This window comes from Vulpes lagopus, chromosome 20 (genome assembly GCF_018345385.1).
Source record: "Vulpes lagopus strain Blue_001 chromosome 20, ASM1834538v1, whole genome shotgun sequence".
Classification (NCBI taxonomy): Eukaryota; Metazoa; Chordata; class Mammalia; order Carnivora; family Canidae; genus Vulpes; species Vulpes lagopus.
In genome coordinates, this window is record NC_054843.1 from 24,154,111 (window position 1) to 24,176,163 (window position 22,053).

Genomic DNA, 22,053 nt, shown 5'->3' on the forward strand with positions numbered 1-22,053 from the left:
CACAGAGGTGTGAGAGCCCTCCTCCTGGCCCTCCTGTCATGCTAGTGGTACTTAACCCCAGAGGCCCATTTGCTATGGCAAACGTGTACAGCTAATTCCATTTGTTTATTGAGAAGAATGTGAGTGACTCTGCTAACATGATGGATGTGTCTGTCATGACCTCCTTTCCCTGGTCTTTATATGATTCCTTATTTCTACAAGACATTTCCATCTTCACAGCAGATGAAGTTATCATGAAGATCAGTGATTGTCAATCTTGGCAGCAAATGACTATCACTTTGGAGGATTGTAAAGCATATTTGTGACCAGCATTTTTTCCATTCTCTTAGCCACATACTATTTACTTGGCTTACACATAAGATCTAGACATTAATATTTAAAACAAAAAACAAAGAAGCTTTCAGATGACTTAATGTTATTGTTGAACTTAAAGCTATTGTTGAACAGTAGTTCTCAAAGTTTAGCTTGCATCAGAAACATCTAGAAGGTTTTTAAAAGGGCAGCCCGGGTGGCTCGGCGGTTTGGCGCCACTTTCGGCTCAGGGTGTGATCCTGGAGACCCAGGATCGAGTCCCGTGTCAGGCTCCCTGCATGGAGCCTGCTTCTCCCTCTGCCTGTGTCTCTGCATCTCTCTGTGTGTGTGTGTGTGTCTCTCATGAACAAATAAATAAAATCTTAAAAAAAAAAGAAAATAGAAGGATTTTTAAGCATAGATCACTCTGTACCAATGCTAGATTTATAACTCAGTATGTCTGGGATAAGGCCTACAAATCTGCATGTTTAATAAGTTTCCGAGTAATGGTTATGTGATTAGTCTAGGGATCATATCTGAGAGCCACTGATTTACATTAGTGCTTCAAACTTTAATATACCTACAAATCATGTGAGGAGATTGTTAACTTGCACAATTTTAACTGGTAAGTCTGAACTATGGCCTGATTAGTTGCGTTTTTAACAAGTGCAATGGAATAGAATAGCTTTGTGGATGCTAATGTTCTATTTTTAATGTACTCATTGAAATACATAATATCTTTAAATCTCATTGGTGAAAAAAGTTCTAGAAATTATTTCCATTTTACCTAGATCAATGCTTCTATTACTCTATAGAGGATCAGTATTCACATTATATTAGTCAGTTTTCCATAAAGAATATGACTTAGTTTGAAAAACTAATTATTTAGAAATAATAATAAAATAAAATTATTTATTACCATATTTTGGAGAAGTTTCTATGCATATTGTGAAAGTCTTATAAGAAAATATAATGTGAAACATTTATAAAACTTTTTTTCATCAAGAAAATGTTTTTATCAAAACCCCATAATATTGCACCAGATTCTAAATTACATGGGATCCAATTTGAGAAACCTTACTATAGTTTCTTCATCCCCCCTCAATTATCATGGTTAACTCAAGCAGAGCAGATTTCTAGAACTTGTATTTTCTTTTCTTCACATTTTAGTTTTTTTATTTTTGCTAGAATTAATGAAATGAGAACAATAATATAACTTGCAGAAATAAACCTTTCTAACTTCCACATTGGGCATTTGTCTTTTTGTCTTTGATCTTGTATTCCCAGTAGGTGCTACAGTGGATAAAGTGGTGAGTGACTGAGTCACTATATACACGAATTACGAGGTTTAGAGGAGACTTAAAAAGATAATAATGTGACAATAGTTTACAATCTCAAAACCTCTAAAAAAAGACTAGTTGTTGATTGGGGTCATTATTATTCTAATAATATAAATGATACCATCAGTATAAGAAAAGTGGTAAAGGGACAGGGGCAGATAGAATCAATGCATGTGGATAAAATTAAACAGCCACAGGTGTGAAATTCAAAGAAACAAAGTTCAATCAACTGGTATTTAAAATAGTGATGAGTTGTTAAACTCTTTCTATCATTAGAACTACCTCTTGATAATAAACATAAATGAAATAACATAAGGTAAAATAAAACTCAAATTCTATAATTTTATCTGCCATAGCAAGTTGTTTAGGAACAATATAAAATATTAAATGCAAAGTAAAAATATGAATTCATGAAGTTTTGTAAAATTACCAGTATTTCATCTTCTTCTCTGGTGAATGAGTTATATTGTATCACATCAAGCAGAAAGCGTGGCATTTTTGGTGTAACATATTATATATTCATGTCTTTGCTAATAAAAGTCAACTGTCCTTTTACTTACAATTTGCATTAACAGCTCATCAATATAAACGGAAATGATTTATTAAAATATTACTGAGTGGAGACTGAATGGCTCAGGGGATTGATTGGTAATGGGATATGTAGTCTTTTATTTCTAGGTCACTGATTTGAATTACATCTTGGCAGAGATTGGAGGCTATTCAGTGACATATGGTGTGTGGAACAGGGTGGTGATGTCAGTCTTATTTTCAGTAAGTGCTGTCCATTTAGGTTTCAATATTTCAAGGAAATGGCACTTGACTCCAATGTCTGTCTCCATGGAGTCAAAACATTATTATATATACATGTGTAAAAAACGTTCATAAGGGAGATTAATGTTACCAATAACAGAAAAAAACATATTATCCGTTGAAACATTTCAATATGAAAATATTTTGCATGACCTATGTGGGTAGGTTTGACAAGGCTGGAAATATATCTTTCAGGATGATTTAGGTTAGCATGCTTTTTTTAGCTCTTTTTTCCCCCTAATGACTTGAGAAAATAGAGCTCTTTCCAAGTTAGATTTATTTTGTTTTCTTAGTGAAACATTTTATAGAAGTAAAATTTAAAATCCTATAAGAATGAGTCATTGATTAAAATAATAGAAGGCTATAATTGAGAAAACTAAGAAATCTCCTTAACTAACACCATTTTGGGGATGAAGAAAGAAAGAATTTTAAAGCTAAAACGACTTTCCCAATATCATCCAGCTGCTCTGAGCTATAGCTAAATTATAAGTTCCAGACCAAAGTTCTTCTCACCACTTGTACTATCTCTTTTTTAAGATGGAGCCCTAATTTATAGAAGTACTATTCCTCATTCTTTTCAGGCCAGAGAAAGCAAGGAATAATTATTTAAAGAGATTTAAAAGCAGAACTTGTGATTATACAAAAGAGCAAATCTAAAGTCTGCTGTCATACAGTTAGAATTATCAAGTTAATTAACAAAATTGTTCAATACAAGTTCAATCAACAAAGGTCACCCTCATTCTATATATTGGCAATAGAAATTAATAAAGTATTATTTAAAAATAGTTCAATAGCCACAAAAATAAATACATAGAAATCATCAATCAATTTTAAAATATTATAAAAATTATTTTTTTAAGATTTATTTATTTACTTTAGAGAGAGGAAGAGAGAAAGCAGGTGGCAGGGCAGAGAGAGAGAGAGAGGGAAAGAAGCATATGCTCTGCTAAGCAGGAAGCCTGATATGGAGCTTGATCCCATGGCCCTGAGATCAGATCACAACCTGAGCCAAAACCAAGAGTTAGAGGCAAAACTGAGACTGAGGAATGTATAGTTATTGAGATATATTCTAAAATACCTAGATAAATGGAAGAATAAAGCAGATACTGGGATTGTAGGTACTGGTTTTGTACAATTGTCAGTTTTCTCCAAACTAGTCTTGATTCAATGCATTGTCAATCAAACTCCACTATACTAGAAGAGGGGAAAGAATAATAACGAATCTCTCTTCAGATTCAATAGGCTAAAGATAGGGGACATGGGCAATCAAACACTGACTTTTTAAGGCATGGAATAAGTGGTATGGTGATGACAAGAGCACCAGTTATAAAGTGAGGCCTGGCCAGGTGATTGACTTTGACCAATGAAATATGAGCAGAAATATATTCTTTGTCAGGAAGAAGAGATAAAGAGGAATAATGTCTGCCACAAATAATACCAGGTTTTAACGTAGATGACTGGGAGAGGTATAGTGTATCTTCATACCGTGTCGATCCAGAGGTAGGTGGACACAGTAGTATGTAATTTTTCTATTCTGTTAATAGAGCAATATGTTGACACCCTTTGAAGTTAGCAAAAAGATGAGGTCAAAGTAGCTATGTCAAGTTAACATAGCCACACACACACACACACACACACACACAACCCCCCTTTAAGAATGAAGTGTAAATATTTATGAAGAAGATTTACTCACATTTATAAAAAAGACTATATTATTGTATTGCCTTGAGTTCAGTAGTAATTTGATAGGGTCCTTTAAAGTTGGTTAGCTTATATTCTTAAAAACATAATAATCTCAAAACCGTGGTGTCCTCATTAATTCTAAATGCTAGTATTTCATTTTTATACAAAAAGTTACATTAAACTTAATTTTCCATCAATATCTCTATGATCAAGAATAACCCTTTTTATTATAATACAAAAATGCCTAATGAATATATTCCTCCATCTTTGTATTAATTACACGCTCAGTGTGTGCCTATGGTGTCCAATTTATAGAAAGCAATTTTCTCCTTTATTTAGATTTCAGAATGCTGTACATGTTAGCATAATGGGCAACATACTGAGATGCTAATAGCCAGCATGCAGGGCTTTCCCCCTACCCCCCTTCATGGCTAACTATTTTTTAGATGTAATTTAAATTATTCCAATCCTATTAAAACCACTTTTTTTTTCTCCTCTGAAGATAGTATTCACATTGGGGGAAAACTTTAAAATATATTCTAATTAAAAAGTATATTTCACATATATTGATGTATACATCTTTTCTTAGATTTTAAATGAATTATCAATGATAAGAACTTAGATAATACATCATATTCCAAGGCCATGTTCATTGATGGTATATTAATGCCATTTTACTTATAATTATATAGATCTATTTTTTGTCTATTCATACATAAACTATAGTATGTCAAGTTGGAGATAACATTTTGTACAAAACAACAAAATTAATATTTATTTTCAAGTTTTAGTAAATCAAAATGAGGTTTAATGGTTCAGTTCATGAATTTGAAAGAACAATTTATTCCATCCATTATTTCTGTTGTCCAATTTCTACAATATTCTCACAATCGCACTCAATGCATCTAAGTACCAAAATTTCATCTTTAAGAAAGAAAATGAGATAGTTTCCATGAAGTCTCTGCTTTCACTTCCCTCCTATACTTAATTATTTTTCCTTCAGATCAAATACAGCAATACAAAATGTACTTTTAGGTTATAATTGGTATTAAAATTTAATTTACTCTTATTGACAGTAAAATTTATACACAATCAATAAATTGTACAGCCAATAAATGAAAAACAACAACAAATTCCTCAACTATATGTGGTGTGTAAACATGTATATTACAAATACCCTGAAAGCAGGCCTTTATTGAAAAGAGTCTGGAATCTTCCTTCAGGTTTTAGAAGAAATTATTTTAGTTCCTATAGATTTGTGAAAATTTGTTAAAGTGTTAGATTTATTTACACATCAATAATGACATTTTTGTTAGAACTTGTTTTTATTTGGTTGTTATGTGCTAGGAAGATTTTCAAAGGAAGAGTGAAATTTTGACAAAACATCTGCATTTATCTCAATAGTTTCATATCATGTTTACCCACATATAGACAATCTTTAAAAGTTTAGAACACCAAATCACTTACCTCTGGAGTGTGAGAAATAATTAAAGGTGTCAACCATTTTAACATAACTTTGTCCAAAAAAGGATTCTACCTAAATATATTTCCAGGCTCTTTCCTCGGCTCCTCAGAAGTAGAGAAGCTCAGTAGGATCCTCTGATTTTTTTTCCAACATATGCTAATAAATGGGAAGGTCATGGACTAAACATCACTTTATTTATATTTAACTGGGTAAAATTAGAAGAACAATTAAACTACTGAAGATTTTTATCTCCAAATATCCAATAGTATTAATGTAAAAAAGGAAATCTATGTAAACACACAAACTGGCACGAAAGATTATGTATTAGAATTAATAGATTCACAAAATTAGAGAAGACTTTGTAAGAATAAGGATGTCCATAAGACCAGCAAAAGAAACATATTTATGGCTAATGAAGGCTGCCTCATATAAACTACCATATATCTTTAATCCTAGGAGACTATCAATTGCAATATGCCACGTTATTTCATGACCATCAAGAAGAAAAATAACACTTGCTATTAAAATCAATACAATGAATACTGTTGATTGTAAGACCCACCCACTTTCAAATATAGTACTTAAAACTGATGAGTATGATAATTAATCAAAATATGAGGAACGCAAAACAAATAGAATTTATTCTCATCTCACACCTAGAAGATAGGAAAGTTGTACTAGTATTGAAAAAGGGAAGTGAAAACCAAAGAAAAAAAAAAGAAGAAGAAATAAAACAATTTGTCCACAGATTGTTCTCATCAGTGTGGTCAGTTACAGGGAAAGAACAAAGAACTGACCAAAAAGTCCTTATTGTTAAACTATTCCAGGCCCTTAAGCTTCCATTTGGCTCCACGCACCAGTGTAATTAGAATTCTTCCAGTAATTTCAACAACTTCTGAAAAGGATTAGCTATTTCTTTGGTTTAGGCATCACACAGCCCAAGATTCAGAGGATTGAAATGTGTTTTACACTTTGCAGAGAAATGTTGAGTTCTAAATAGATAAAGCATCAGAATTTGTACGTGTCAACATGGCCTCTGATTATTCATCTAAAATAGAATTCTGCTGGCACCCTCACCCTTATAAGGAATTTTAAAACTGCTAGCCTTTCTCAGATTATTCACAACTGCTGTCCTGAGCCCATGGAGAGGCTAACTTCTCAGCTGCTGCAGAGTGCTAAGTCAACTGTGGGCACAACTGTCTTCAGTTCAACAGAGAGGAAAATGAAAACTTCATTTGACCTTAGGCCTGTACAACATCCTCTGATTCCGTTTAGCATAGACATTTCACAGGGGATAAATGCACATGGGTAATTTATAAACCTAATACCTGTGTCTCCAGCAGAGACATTCTTAACTGGTTAGAACCCAAGAAAGAGATGAATAACTAGCACCACTATAACACTTATGAAAACCAACTGGCACTTAATTTAAATGACTTTAATATGATTTTATAATCATTGTGATGGCTCCAAATTCCAATTGAATCCCTAAATCAAGCAATTCAATATTTTCCAGTAGATAATATGTACTTGTAGAAACAATTTTGCTAGCAAATGATTAATGAAGGTTTTTCAATTTTATCTCCAAATGATATTAATGCTAAAAATTAAATAACACATAATAATTAAATTTTTAGACATATTTTGGTTTTTAATTTGTCATTTATTTACACTACAACCCAAAAACTACAGTTGTTTTACAGAAATATGAGTTGAATCATGAAAAATCAGAAGAATTTGGGTATTTTCATGTAAATCCTTTAGTACAGAAAAGAAACATCTCTTTTCACTCTAATAGCTGCTACATTTAAAAGCCCCACTAAATAATGTTTTTGTCAGTGATTCTCTCCAAGTTCTATTTCCTTTCCAGATCTTGAATTGTTATTGAAAAAAAAAACAACAAAAAACAGAAGAAGCCACTTTTTTCAATAGATAATTGGGGAGAATAGATGAAATGTGTAGCAATCATGCATAAAAATTATCAAAGAAGATAGGACCGCCAGATAAAATGCGAGACATTCAGTTAAGTTTGAATTTCAGCCAAACAATGAAACATTTTGGTAAAAGTATGTCTCAAATATTGCATAAGACATACTTATGCTAAAGAATTATTTTTATTTTACTTGAAATTCAAATTTAACTGAGTACTCTGTGTTTTGATTTTCTAAATCTGACAGTGATATGCAGGGGTAAACGGAAAGGCTACTTACCATGGATTTTCCAGAGCAGTCTTTTCTTAAAGGCACCTGTGATGGTTACTTTTATGCGTCAAGCTGAGCTAAGGGGTGCCCAGATAGCATACAAAATTTTATTTTGGGATGTGTTTGTGAAAGTGCTTCTGAAGAGATCAGCATTTGAATCAGTAGACACAGTAAAGAAGACTGCCTTCACCAAAGCAGGTGGGCATCATCCAGTTCATTGAGGACCAGAATGGAACCAAAGTAGAGGAAGAATGAATTTGCTCTCTGCCTGAGCTGGGGCAACCATTCTGAGCCCTTGGATATTTGTGCGCCTGGTTACTAGACCCTTGGACTTGGACTTGGACTCACCACATCACCTCCACTGGTTCTCAGTACTTTGGACTCAGACTGAATTATAGCACTGCCTTTCGTAGTTCTCCAGCTTGCAGACAGAAGATAATGGGACTTCTTGGTCTCCATAATCATATAAGCTAGTTCCTATTTGATAGCTTTTATTGCTTCAGTTTCTCTGGAGAACTTATAATACCTACATGCTTGTTTCTTTGTTAATGCTCTGATTTTAAGTTTTTTATCTTTAGAAATAACCTATTTTACAAGAGTAATTTTCGTATCTCTGAATTATAAGAGATTGAGAAAGAAACTAAATAGAATGTTAATTTTATATTGGAGTCACATGACCCCTGCATATCAGGGACTTCTTAACCATAAAATAATAAAGTGTCCCAGTTCTTTGACCTAGGAAAATAAAATACTCCCAACATTCTCTGCAAATCCCTGAACTTTTATGCTTGTGCCTCGGATCTCCCAAAAATCTTTTTTTTGGCTCTACTTCACTGTTTTTTAACAAAGAAGATCTGTTTGAGCAACAGATATCATACATTTAATAAACTTAACTGAAAATGTATGATGTCACAGTAGATCCAATATACTGCACAATGCAAAGCGTTTGACCAGCAGCCAGCCAGCACATTCATGGGTACTAAATAGCCTACTTAACAGATGCTGCGTGGAAAGCATAATCTTGTCAACCTTCTTGTGTTTTCCTGAACTATACTGACACTTTCTTTTCTTCATATATTTTCCACAGTAATTTTGGGAGTATTTTTTTTAAACAATGTTTTTCTATATTTATCCATGAGGAACAAAACCAATAAATACTATATAAAATTCAATATACAAAGTTTTTTTCTCAAGAGATATGTGAGAAACAATATAAGCATTTTTTTGTGCCATTTAGGACTCTGCTAACTCATGGCCCAGATACACTTTGCTACTATTCTTTCTCAGGGAGTAGAGAAAGAAAAGAGGAGAAGGAGCGTGGGGGGAGGAATATATACCCCTTAGAGATTGACAAATAGTTATAAACTTGACATGTAACCTTGAGAAAACTTTCATGCTATTATATTCTCAACTGAATAAGAAAAAGCCGATGAAAAATAAAAATATCTGAGACTACCATATAGTCTACATATAGTTTATTAAGTTAAATCCCAAAAACTTTTTACTAAGACTCTGTAAGACTTCTGATACCTCTTGCAGTATTCCAGTGGCAAATCTAAACACTACTCCAAACCCTGTCACCAATCCCTAGCATGTACTGACTTGCTGCAATTATCTCTATCAGGTAGATTTGTCACTTGGAAGGCTCAGGTGCCTCAGTGCTAACATATGGAGGAAGACTGGCACATCGAATAGTGATGGAGGTACACAGGTGAACAGAAGGTCAGCCATCCAGTACATTATTACAAGACAGGACAGGATCTGTCCCACATAAGCAGGGAGAGAAAAACCTGTGAGGCACTAGCGAAGCTCATAGTTTACAGGCATAGGTTCTGTGAATTACACGCCAAAACCAAGTGAGATTTATCCCACCTATGCAAGGTCAGTCCAACATTAAAAAATGAATTAAAAGTAATCAATTGCATCAACAGGGTAAAAGCAAAAATCACATCACCCTGTCAATAAAGTAAGGAAAGCATCTGATAAAATCCACCACTTATTCACGATTAAATAAAAAGAAACTCAGCTAATTTAAAATAGAAGGGAACTTCCTCCACAAAATAGAAAATACCTAAAAAAAAAAAAGACCCCACCACAACCACACACATACACACACACACACACACACAAACATACAGCTGATATCATATTTAGTGGTGAAAAACATCTGTCATTCAGAGTCTAAAAAATTACCTAATAGTTTAGGCTCTAATAATGTAGTTTCTCTTTGGTATAGCTTTTGTTAAGAAGAGAATGCTCTAGAGTATTTCAAATGGTTACTTTCCCCCTCCCTTATAAGAACCCTGAGGAGATTTTTTTTTTCTCTGATATTCACTGTGATATTTTGGTCAAGCTCCTGGAGTTAAATAAAGAAGTGTTAGGACCCTCCGTGATGGTTTCTTCTTCCCGCCCCCTGAGTTGTTGTTGTTGCTGCTGCTGCTGCTGTTGTTGTTGTTGTTTAACTTTCAGTCTGGTCCACACTGAGCCTCCAGCAATTTATCAATCACATTTCAGATTTTCCTACCACAGTATTGGTTTCCAGTGAGGTTTCTGTTTTAGGTCTCTGTGGAATTAATGGGTTTAAGTTTTTATTTAAATTCCAGTTATTTAACATACAGTGTAATACTTAGTTTCAGGAGTAGAATTAGTGATTCCACACTTCTCTACATCACCTGGTGCTCTCACAACAAGTGCTCTCCTTAATCCCCATTCCCCACCCACCTCCCCTCTGGTAACTAGCAGTTTATACTCTATAGTTATGAGTCTGTTTCTCTGTGTCTGCCTGTCTGTCTCTATAATTTTATTAAAGGCAGCAATTTGCTCTGTAACTTCATTTCTTTGATGGATCCACGAAAAGTTGATTTTTCAGTTTGATCAGCTTATTATTTGTTGTTAGGAAGGAACAATGACTATAGAGACATATTGTTATTTTTGCTAGAGATATTTAAATAGTAAGAAAGTCAGCCCTTTGTCTGACATATCTAGTTATTCTCTGACATTTTAATTTTCTTCTTAGGATTACATATGATTTTTGTAACTTACAGATGTTATTGTTTACTTACAATACTTATTTAAGGTTTATTCAATTTTATATTTACAGAAAAACAATATTAGAAAAAAAGCATTCAAAAAAGTGAAATTCACAGTGCAAAATGTGGACTTGAGATGTTCTGTTAGGTAATAAACCCTGGATTTCCAGATACGACATTGCCTAATGATCAGTCTCGTAAGAGATTTAGCAATTTTAATAATATTTTCCAAGAAAGTCCTCTTGGCTTTAGTTATCTTCCCTATGTTTGTTTTTATTTTATTGATTTCTTATCTTTATTTTTTACTTCCATTTTTTTGAGATTATTTTGCTAATATTTTCCTAATTTTCTAAAAAGATACTTCACTTCTATATGCTTCATGTCCAATATACATAAGACTAGATCTTAAATTACTTATAATTTCTGATTTAGCTGGTTCTTATATATTAAATTATAATATTGGTGTTACCATTCAATCAAAATATTTTCTAATTCTACTGAAATTTAGTTCACCTGTGGGGTAGCTAGAAATGTGTTCCTTAGCACTCAATATATAGGAAATTTCTAATTATCTTTATGTGCTTTAAAAAATAAATTTACTTTAGGGAAAGTGTGTGTGTGTGTGTGTGTGTGTGTGTGTGTATGTTCAAACGTGGGGGGAAGGGTAGAGGGAGAGGGAGAGAGAATCTCTAGCAGACTCCCCACTGAGTGAGAAGCTGATGTGGTGTTCAATCCCATGACACTGAGATCATGACCAGAGCTGAAATCAAGAGTCCAACACTTAACTGACTAAGCCACCGAAGTGTCCCTATCTTTATGTGCTTAAAATCAATTTAATAACATCCTGATAAGAATTTATTCTGTATAATTTTATTTTTGAGATTTATTTTGACTACTTCTACAGTTTAGTATATTGTCCACTAGGATAAATGTGTCATGCACACTTTAAAAAGTTTCATGTTTTTCAGTTGCTAATAATATAATTCTAAAGAATTGTTCCATTTTTGCATATGCTAAATATCAGGGAGCTCTAAGGCTCCAGGTCAGCATGTCCAAAGGCTGTTGGATACAAGTATCTGTAGCTTAAGGAGTTATCCTCTAGATATTAACTTATTCAAGAGAATAATATCCTGGGGGATAAAGTTGGATGTTCCATATAAGTAGTGCCTGACATCATATTGAAGAAATAGGCATTCAAAACCGAGTCCACAGATGGATGTTAAGGAGGACACTTGCAATATGTAAGTGATGAATCATTGAATTCTACTCCTGGAGCCAATATTCTACTATGTGTTAACAGCTGGAATTTAAATAAAAACATGAAGCAAACAAAACAACAACAACAACAAAAAGTCCACAAAGGAGACTTATAAAAACTGAAGTTTTTTTTTAAAGACTTTATTTATTTATTCAGGAGAGACACACACAGAGAGAGGCAGAGACAGGCAGAGGGAGGAGAAGCAGGCTCCATGCAGGAAGCCTGATGTTGGACTCGATCTTGGGACTCCAGCATCATGACCTGAGTCAAAGGTAGGTGTTCAACCGCTGAGCCACCCAGGCATCCCAAAATCATATGCTTTTCACTTATTCATTTGCTTCTATTAAAATTTCCCTAGGAAAATTTTATGGTATCTTTTCTTGTTTATAAGACATTATTTATTAAATTAATTTTGAAATGCCCATTAATAGACTTCTTTTAAATTTTAAGTAGATTCCTTTTTCATTTTTTTTTAAATTTTTATTTAAATTCTACTTATTTCACATACAGTGCAATATTGATTTCAGGAGTAGAATTCAATGGTTCATCACTTACATACAAGACCCAGTGCTCATCACAAGTACCCTCCTTAACACTCATCACCCATCTAGCCCATCCCCCATCCACTTCTCTCCATCAAGTCTTATTTATTTCTCTATCCTAAAGAGTTTCTAATGGTTTGTTTCCCTCTTTCCTTTTTTCCTCCTCTCCAGTATGTTCAACTGTTTTGTTTCTTAAATTCCACAAGTGAGTGAAATCGTATGGTGTTTGTTTTTCTCTGACTTATTTCCCTTAGCATAATACACTCTAGCTCCATACATGTCATTGCAAATGGCAAGATTTTATTCTTTTTGACAGCTAAATAATATTCTGTGATATTTATATCTATATCTACTTTATCCATTCATTAATTGTTGGACATTTGGGCTCTTTCCATAGTTTTGTTATTATTGATAATGCTACTATAAACATTGGGGTGCATATACCTCTTCAAATATATATTTTTGCATCTTTTGGGTACATACACAGCAGTGCAATTGCTGGATAGTAGAGTAGTTACATTTTTAACTTTCTGAGGAACTTCCGTGCTGTTTTCCATACTGGCTGCAATAGTTTGCATTCCTGCCAATAGTGCAAGAGGGGTTTCCTTTTCCTGCTTCCTGGCCAACATTTGTTGTTCCTTGCCTTGTTTATTTTAGCCATTCTGACAGATGTGAGGTGGTATCTCATTATGGTTTTGATTTGTATTTCCTTGGTGGTGAGGGATGTTGAGCATCTTTTCATGTGTCTGTTAGCCATCTGGATGTCTTCTCTGGGAAAATATCTCTCCATTTCTTAACTGGATTATTTGTTTCTTGGGTGTGGAGTTAAATAAGTTTATTTATAGATCTTAGATACTAACCCTTTATCAGATATGTCATCCGTGAATATCTTCTCCCATTCTGTAAGCTGACTTTTAGTTTTGCTGATTGTTTCCTTTGCTGTGCAGAAGCTTTTTATCTTGATGAAATCCCAATAGTTCATTTTTGTTTTTGTTTCCCTTGCCTTTGGAGAACTGTCTAGTAAAAAGTTGCTATAGTCGAGGTCAAAGAGGTTGCTGCCTGTGTTTTCCTTTAAGATTTTGATGGTTTCCCCTCTCACATTTAGATCTCTCATCCATTTTGAATTTATTTTTGTGCATGGTGTAAGAAAATGGTCCAGTTTCATTGTTCTGCATGTTGCTGTCCAGTTTTCCTAACACTGTTTGTTGAAGAGACTGTCTTTTCTTGAAGAGATTGTCTTTTGTTGAAGAAACTATCTGTTGGACATTCTTCCCTGGTTTTTCAAAGATTAGTTGACCATACAGTTGTGGGCCCATTTCTGGGCTTTCTATTCTGTTCCATTGATCTATCTGTCTGTTTTTGTGCAAATGACATACTGTCTTGATGACTGCAGCTTTGCATTATAGCTTGACATCCAGAGTCATGATGCCTCCAGCTTTGTTTTTCTTTTTCAGGGTTGCTTTGACTATTCAGGAGTCTTTTATGGTTCCATACAAATTTTATAATTGTCTGTTCTAGCTCTGTGAAAAATACTGGTGGTATTTTGACAGGGATTGAATTAAATGTGTAGATTACTTTGGATAGTATAGACATTTCAATAATCTTTTTGTTCTTCCAATCCATGAACATGTAATGTTTTTCCATTTCTTTGTGTCCTCTTCAATATCTTTTGTTAAGTGCTTGATAGTTTTCAGACTACATATCATTTACCTTTTTGGTTAGGTTTATTTCTAGATATCTTATGGTTTTTGAAACAATTGTAAATGGGACTGATTGTCTGATTTCTTTTTCTGTTACTTTATTTTTCATGTATAGAATCATTCTAAAACATTATTTTTGATACATAATTTATTATCCATATTGCTGAACTTAGCTATTAGTTGTCCTATATTTTGTGTTGAATTTTAATAAGTATTTTTTTCTTTAAGTATATAGCACCACTTTTGAAAAATACTATTTCATGTTTTAAAATTTTTTATATCATAGGATCATAAGATATATAATAAGTATTTTGATTATGTGGCTGGATGTAGAATGAAGACTCAAGAGTTTTTGTGTTTTCCTATAGTGCAACTCTGTTTTTTTGGAGCTGGATCTTCTTTACCTGGAATTAATTTTAAGTTTTATCATATGCTTATCTAACATATTAAAAAGATAATCATGTGGCTAAAGATCTTGATATATGTAACTCATTCCTGTTTCCTAGGACCAACCTTTTGAATTATTGAAATTAGATTAGTGAATGTTTTGTATAGAATTTTAGACAATCCCATTCGGCTGGGTTAGTCAGAAGTAAAGAAATGTTATTTTGATCTTGTTTCTATAGGGTAATGCCTTATATCAGAAATGGACATCTTATATTTTAAAGCTTCATAGAGAATTCGTGTCAGCATTTTTAGATGGCTTAAATATGATTGTGGCTTTTTAAAAGAATGGGTACATAAAGAAAGAATAAGAAGTATGAAAACTTTTATATGGCTACCTACAAGCTATATTAAAGAAATCTTTTGCAATGGATATTTTGCTATTAGGCTAAAATTATAGGATCATGGACATCTTTAGAATTTTATTTTATGAAAATATATGTACTTATATTTTAATCAAGTATTACTTAAATGATAAGAGCAGAATGTACTTGCTAAGTAAATGAATGCACAATTTTATAAGTATTAACAATTTATATTAGAGCAACTTTAGATGACACTCTAAGTGCCTTTGTGAAAATAAAAGAAATAGATTTGTATAGTTAGTCATTTTAAACTGTTATTATATTTTACTGTTGGCCTGTCATGAAACTTTTAAAATGGCTCTAATTAATGTTTTCTCTTATTCTTTTAAATTTCTATTGTAACTTAAACAGTTATGTGGTACAAGTTCCTCTGAGCTTCTTTATAGAAAAATAGCTTGGTAAGGCGCTTGTTCAAGTAAGTAATCATTTTAAACAGTGACTTTTCAACAGTTTTTTTTGGAAATTACTTTTTAAAACTTTGAGAACATAGAATACCAATCTTGTGGATAAGGTTACAAGCCTCAATATATTGGAAAAGCTGTCAGATTCTTTGCAAAATTCCAAACTACAAAAATAAGTAATTTATTCACTGACATGCCTTTACAAGCAGAATGTGTCTTTTTTTTATATTTTTATTGTGAAAAACAAAGGTAACACAAAGTTTACTTAACACAAACTGTAATTTTCTTGACATATATGAAAGCGTATAAATTTCATTGCTTGTGAATATCTACAGATGAATTCTGGACCCTAAAATCATGTATGTAATTGGAAAAGAAGAAGCAAATGAACATTTACTCAAATTTTAATTACATTTTTCTCTTTATAATTAAAATATTTAAGATGCATCAGCTGACATTATAATTAAGTGATCAATATCATTTATAAATAATTTTTATGTCCATCTATGTTTACTGAAACATCTGGTCTCATATTTTCTGGTCATACTAAAATTCCATAATACTGTTGGAATTCAATTCCAGAAAATATTGTACCATTTTATAACCACCTTTAAAATGAAATGTCATAAATAGATCCTATGCCAAACAATCCACTTAATCCCATAGCATATTATTTTCTAAAAACAAAAAACCAAAACCAAAACCAAAAAAAAAAAAAAAAAAAAACTCTGTCCTGGGGCACCTGGGTGTCTGTGTCATTAAGCATCTGACTCTTGATCTCAGTGCAGGTCTTGGTCCTGAGGGTCATGAGTTCAAGTTCTACATTAGACTCCATAATGAATACGGAGACTACTTTAAAAAACAAAAGCAAAAAAACCCCTGCCTTAATAATATATATTTACTTTGTAGTATAAGTGGGAGATTAAGTAATGTTTGTAAATCATAGCAATTTACAGATTTTAGAATGTCAGTAAATACAACTGAATTCCCTCCACCACAGAAGGAGTGGTTTTCCATGAAATACTAATATATATATATTCCGTGTATGAGTAGGTAAAATGGCAGAAATCATGATGAATTCAATTAATGCTTCATAGAGCTTATTAGCTTATTTAGTAAAAAAGAAGTAAGTATGAATTTGTATTTTATATATATATAATATTTTATATTATTTATAAAGTGTTTATATATAAACACTCAAAAAGTTGTTAAAATCTTCACTTCCAGTTTCTGATCATGTAACCAACATTATGAATATGCACTTCAACAAATGGAATTCATAAATTTGGGATAAGGCTGGGCTTCATTTCTTTTAGGATACACATTCTCTTGCAAGCTCCTTCACCTTATTGGTCAAGGTCAGCTCCTTGCCGTTATAGTATTGAAATACCCATTCACCTGTGGACTGGCACCTGGGAGCTGCTGCCTGCTCCTAGAGACTGCCTACATTCCTTGTCATGCGAACCCCCTATCTTCAAGGCTAGCAACAGAGCATCTCCCAAATAGAGAATCTCTCTGGTGCTTACAGTCTTGTCTTTAAGAAGAGTTCTTTTTAAAGGGTCACATGACAGGTCAGATTCGCCCAGGATAATTTTTCTTTCTTAAAGTCACTGTGCCGTATAATATACCCTTAACACTTGGTGTTATTAGCCCATCACAATTCACAAAGTTCTAGGGGTTCTACAGACAGTGTACATCACAGAGTGGTAATCTTTGGGCAATCTTACAATTCTGTCTACCAGGGGAAGCCCTGGTGGCTCAGCAGTTTAGTGTCACCTTCAGCCCAGGGCATGATCCCAGGGACCGGAGATGGAGTCCCACATCAGGCTCCCTGTGAGGAGCCTGCTTCTCCCTCTGCCTGTGTCTCTGCCTCTCTCTCTCTCTGTCTCTCATAAATAAATAAATAAATAAATAAATAAATAAATAAATAAATAAAATCAATCTTTGGAAAAAAAAAAACAATTCTGTCTACCACTCATTAAGAGCAAATAAAAGGAAATGAAATATCATGAATAGAATCACATGTCACTGAAAAGAATCACAACCCAAGTTTCACAGTTATCCTCTGCAAATGACAAAATTGTGTTTTTGTTATTGTTGTTTTCATTCAATGACTTTTTAACTTTAGTAAAAAAGTGGATATTTTCAGTTTTATTATATCAATATGCTTATAAAATTTGGCTAATAACATTTATATATAAAAAAGAGTGGCTAAGTTGATTAAGCGTCCAATTCTTGATCTCAGTTCAGGTCTTAATGTCAGGGTCATGCGTCCACGCCCAATGTTCTACGAAAATAAATAAATAAAATAATTGTGATTATGTTAGTAAAGAAGATCACATTTTGGATGTTTAAAATATCTACATTTTTTAATACCAATTCATTTTGACATAATAGAAAGAGAGAGAGATTTCAAAACTACAGTGATAAAACTGAGTAGGTAATAAAAAAAGAAAATATCATTTTCCAAATGGCCTTTCTGATAAATCTAGATTTGCATATTTGGTTTTAGTTCCTTATTTATTTACCTCTTACTAACATAAGACATTCATTTTGATTATTATGAACCCAGGCTGATTTCACTCTGCCCCCCGCACCACTTCCCTGGCCTCATCCATGCAGCAGCCAGGTTGCATATGTTCAAGAAACTGAAACCCACCTTCCCTTTATCCTGGGGAACCGATTGGAAAGGCAGAATGGGTAGAAATCATACTGTAATCTCTCGCGGGACACAGGTGACTTTTCTTTACAAGTTTTAATAAATCATGCCTACTACCGCTGTCTTCCATTAAACAGAATTTAAAAATGTTTTCATCAATTAACAATCCACTATACATCGATTATCATTTACAGTGTTTCACTTTTTTTATTGAGTTTCAAAAATCCTTTGCCATTACAAAACAAATAAAACCCTAGGAGTGGAGCAGAAATGTAAACAAGTCTTACCTGCCATTAAAAATAAAGTTATTTGAACAGTTTTAAGGAAGAATTGTTTTATTACAAGCTACAGAAAAACATGGGTGCTTATAGATATTATATATACAAAGAAAAAACCTTTTAGCAGAGCCTATGTGCAACTTAATTATTTTTTAAGTGACAAAGGGCTCAATATTCCATAAGTAAAGGCATAATCAATTTTTCCCTTTAGCAAGATAATTAGTGGTTCCTGTTTTTAAAGTAAAAAGCACTACAGAAGGCAATTAATTGTTTTCTTTACCTGAAATTGCTTCCTAATCACTTAGTTATTCCTACTTGAAGAGCAGCCAAACAGGGAAAAAAGTGGAAATTGTTAACACTGCATACATTCAGAAGTGTGATATAACAGAGGTTTTATTAAAATGTCTATTTCTTGTTTTCATCTTTAACTTCTATTTTAAACAAAGTCTTTTTTTTTTTTCAGTATAACATCATTCAGGAGACAGAGAAGAAAGGGAAAAATAAGAAAACAGCCAATGCACAATTCAAATAATACTATTGAGAGGAAAAAGATGATATTGTGAACATTTGTGCTAGCAGTACACTTGAAATTTTAACAAAGAAGTATTTTATGTGTATATGTAGACTATATTTACTATAACAAATTTTGCCAAATGTATGATTATACTTATCCCCAGAAACTTGTGGTGATGATATATAACTAATCTTAGATATTTCTTTTATAATATCTTAACTATGATTACAACAGTTTTTAGTAATGTCACCTGAGTGGAAATGTCAAATACAAAATGTGTTAATAGAAAGATTTCAAATAGTTATGGATGAATACCTACGAAGTATTTGTTTTATAAAAACTGTATATAGGCATAAAATATAAAATATTATCTAATGTAAGTAGTCTACTATTCAGACTATATTCATTTAGTAATGAAATCTTATTTAGTTCAATTTGTTTTTATTTCATGGTACATCTGACATGTCTAGCAAAATTTTTAACTAATCATATTTTAACATGTCTTTTGATTTTAGATCTGTAAAGAAATTTTTTACCTTAACAATCTCCACTTTATTTGGCAAATGGATGTCCCCCTGATGGTGTTCTAAAGATTCAAGGAGCTGAGTGGAATTGATAAGTGTAATATCCATGTCCTCATACAAATGTTTCAGAAATTTGGCATATATTTATAGAAGGGTTTCTCAGATATTTTAAATATTAGGATTTCGGAATTTTGCTTTTGCAAATTAAACATTATTATTTCAATTTAAAACTAAATAACTTATTTTGCCAAATATTTTCATTAGTTTAATTCAAACAATACTGTATAGCATTGTATTAATCTATGAAAGCTATTACAATCTTATGACTTTTGAGGGATTTTGTTTGTTCGTTTTGATAATTAATAATCATTTGGAATCTGAAATATAAGTGCTAAATCTGAGCTACATTTCTTGTTTTATGAGTCTACATATCTTAGATTCGGCATTGGATTGTCATAATCACAACACACTCTCATATTCTTTGCCCCTTTTCAGTGTCTCTTTTGACTCTTCTTACCTCCTCCAAGCATGAGGGCCCACTTACCACTATAGAGCACCTTTTCAACATCCTCTTTCTATACCCATTAGGTGAGTGAATAAAATCATTCTATCAACACAATGCCTTTCAAAGAGCCTCCATACTTTCTTCTTTCACCCAGAGACAACCTCTTGAGGTCACTGTAGCAAATTCAAGTCACCTTTGCACTTTGGACCTCCCTACTTCAGTCACTTCTATTTTAGATTAATAATTCTACAAGACAACTTCAGTTCTCAGCGTATCAGCACCACTATGGTGCCAGGTGTCTGTTTGCACTGGTTAATGCCTCTGCTCTAGAGGTCATTAAGTATTTTAAATTATCACCATTTCTAGTGCCATGTAAGATAATAAATCTTAGGTGAATATTATTCAGGAACATTTTTTGCTGGTAACAATCAACATGTTCATTTTTGTTATTTCAAATTGTCAATTAAGGACTTCTGTGACAAAATCACATCATATGAGAAATTTAATATGATACTCTTTAATATCATATGTGACTATTTCACATATTTTCATAAGGAAGTAAAGTTTTTAATCTATAAGTAATTATATTGATTAACATAGTATTAGAAGCATTTATTCAGGCATGCTTGGGTGGCTCAGCAGTTGAACATCTGCCTTTGACTGAGGGCATGATCCTGGAGTCCAAGATCGAGTCCCACATTGGGCCTCTTGCAGGGAGCCTGCTTCTCCCTCTGCCTCTTCTATGTCTCTGCCTCTCTCTCTGTGTCTCTCATGAATAAATAAATAAAATCTTAAATAAAAAGAAGCACTTATTTAATTTGCGGGGAAACTAGTCTTCATAAAGTTCAATACTACCACTAGGCTTTATTAAACTCATAATAAATTCCAAATGTCATAAGAGATTCTGATGATGAAACACATAAAATTCTCTTAAGTAGGAAAAGAAAAAAAATAACACTGAAATTTGATACATATAGCAACATAGAAGAACTTCATTTTATTAACATTTTATGAGAATCTTTAGAACCTAAGACTTTTTAATGAAGGACACTGAGCCAAGAGTCAGCAGGAATGGTTTCTGATGTGAATTGTTTTACTAATTAGCTATAGTTCTCAGTAAATCACTTAATCATTTAGATAAAGATTTCCTCAAACATAAAAAAGAAGAGAAGATGGATTAGATAATCTGACTTTTACCTGTATTGTACACACACAGACACATTGCCAGTTAGTAAGACCAAACCAGGAAGAGAGGAACATTCCAATTTCTAATACATACCATCTCATTTTTCTTAAAGTGGAGAGGTACAGCCACAGAGGAAAGCAAAATACTTGATTCCAAGATGAGCTTTCAATATTAGGCTTTAATCCTATCTTTTGATCCAGTCAGGATAGGAAACAGAATTAAAGAGAGAAAGCATATCTATGAAGTTATGCATTAGGATAGGAGTTTAATCAGAGATTATAGAAACCCACCTAGAAAAAATGTTGCCTATTATAACATTTCAAAATTATAAAATTTAGCTTTTATGAAACAAATATATACAAACTGTATATCTGGAATATTTCATGTTTAGTCAATGATCATTTTCTAATATTCATACTACTATGACACTTTTGGAAAACTACTGTATGTAGAGGTTTAAGAGTATAGGATAGGTACTCAATGTACATTGCCAAATGATGTATAAAGAGTATTGCATAGAATTACTATGAATTTGTGAAAATTAACCCCAAATGAGTCTTAAAACACTAATTTAGTATCTGTATTTTAATTTAAAATCAAAATTAGTATGTATTTTAATGCCTTAATAATCTGTCATTACTTAAAATTTTAACAATTCATCACAATATATCTCTTTATAAATTTTTTCTTAGTTAACTTAAAGTCAGAATATTTCTGTTCATTCTAAATTTCCACTAAAAAGTTCATTCACGTGTTGCCAGATTACTTTAATTTACTAATTTAAAGTGAAGTGAAGTTGTAAAACATTACTAGGTGATCCAGGGACTAAACAAGAAACCAACTCACTCTTCATTCATT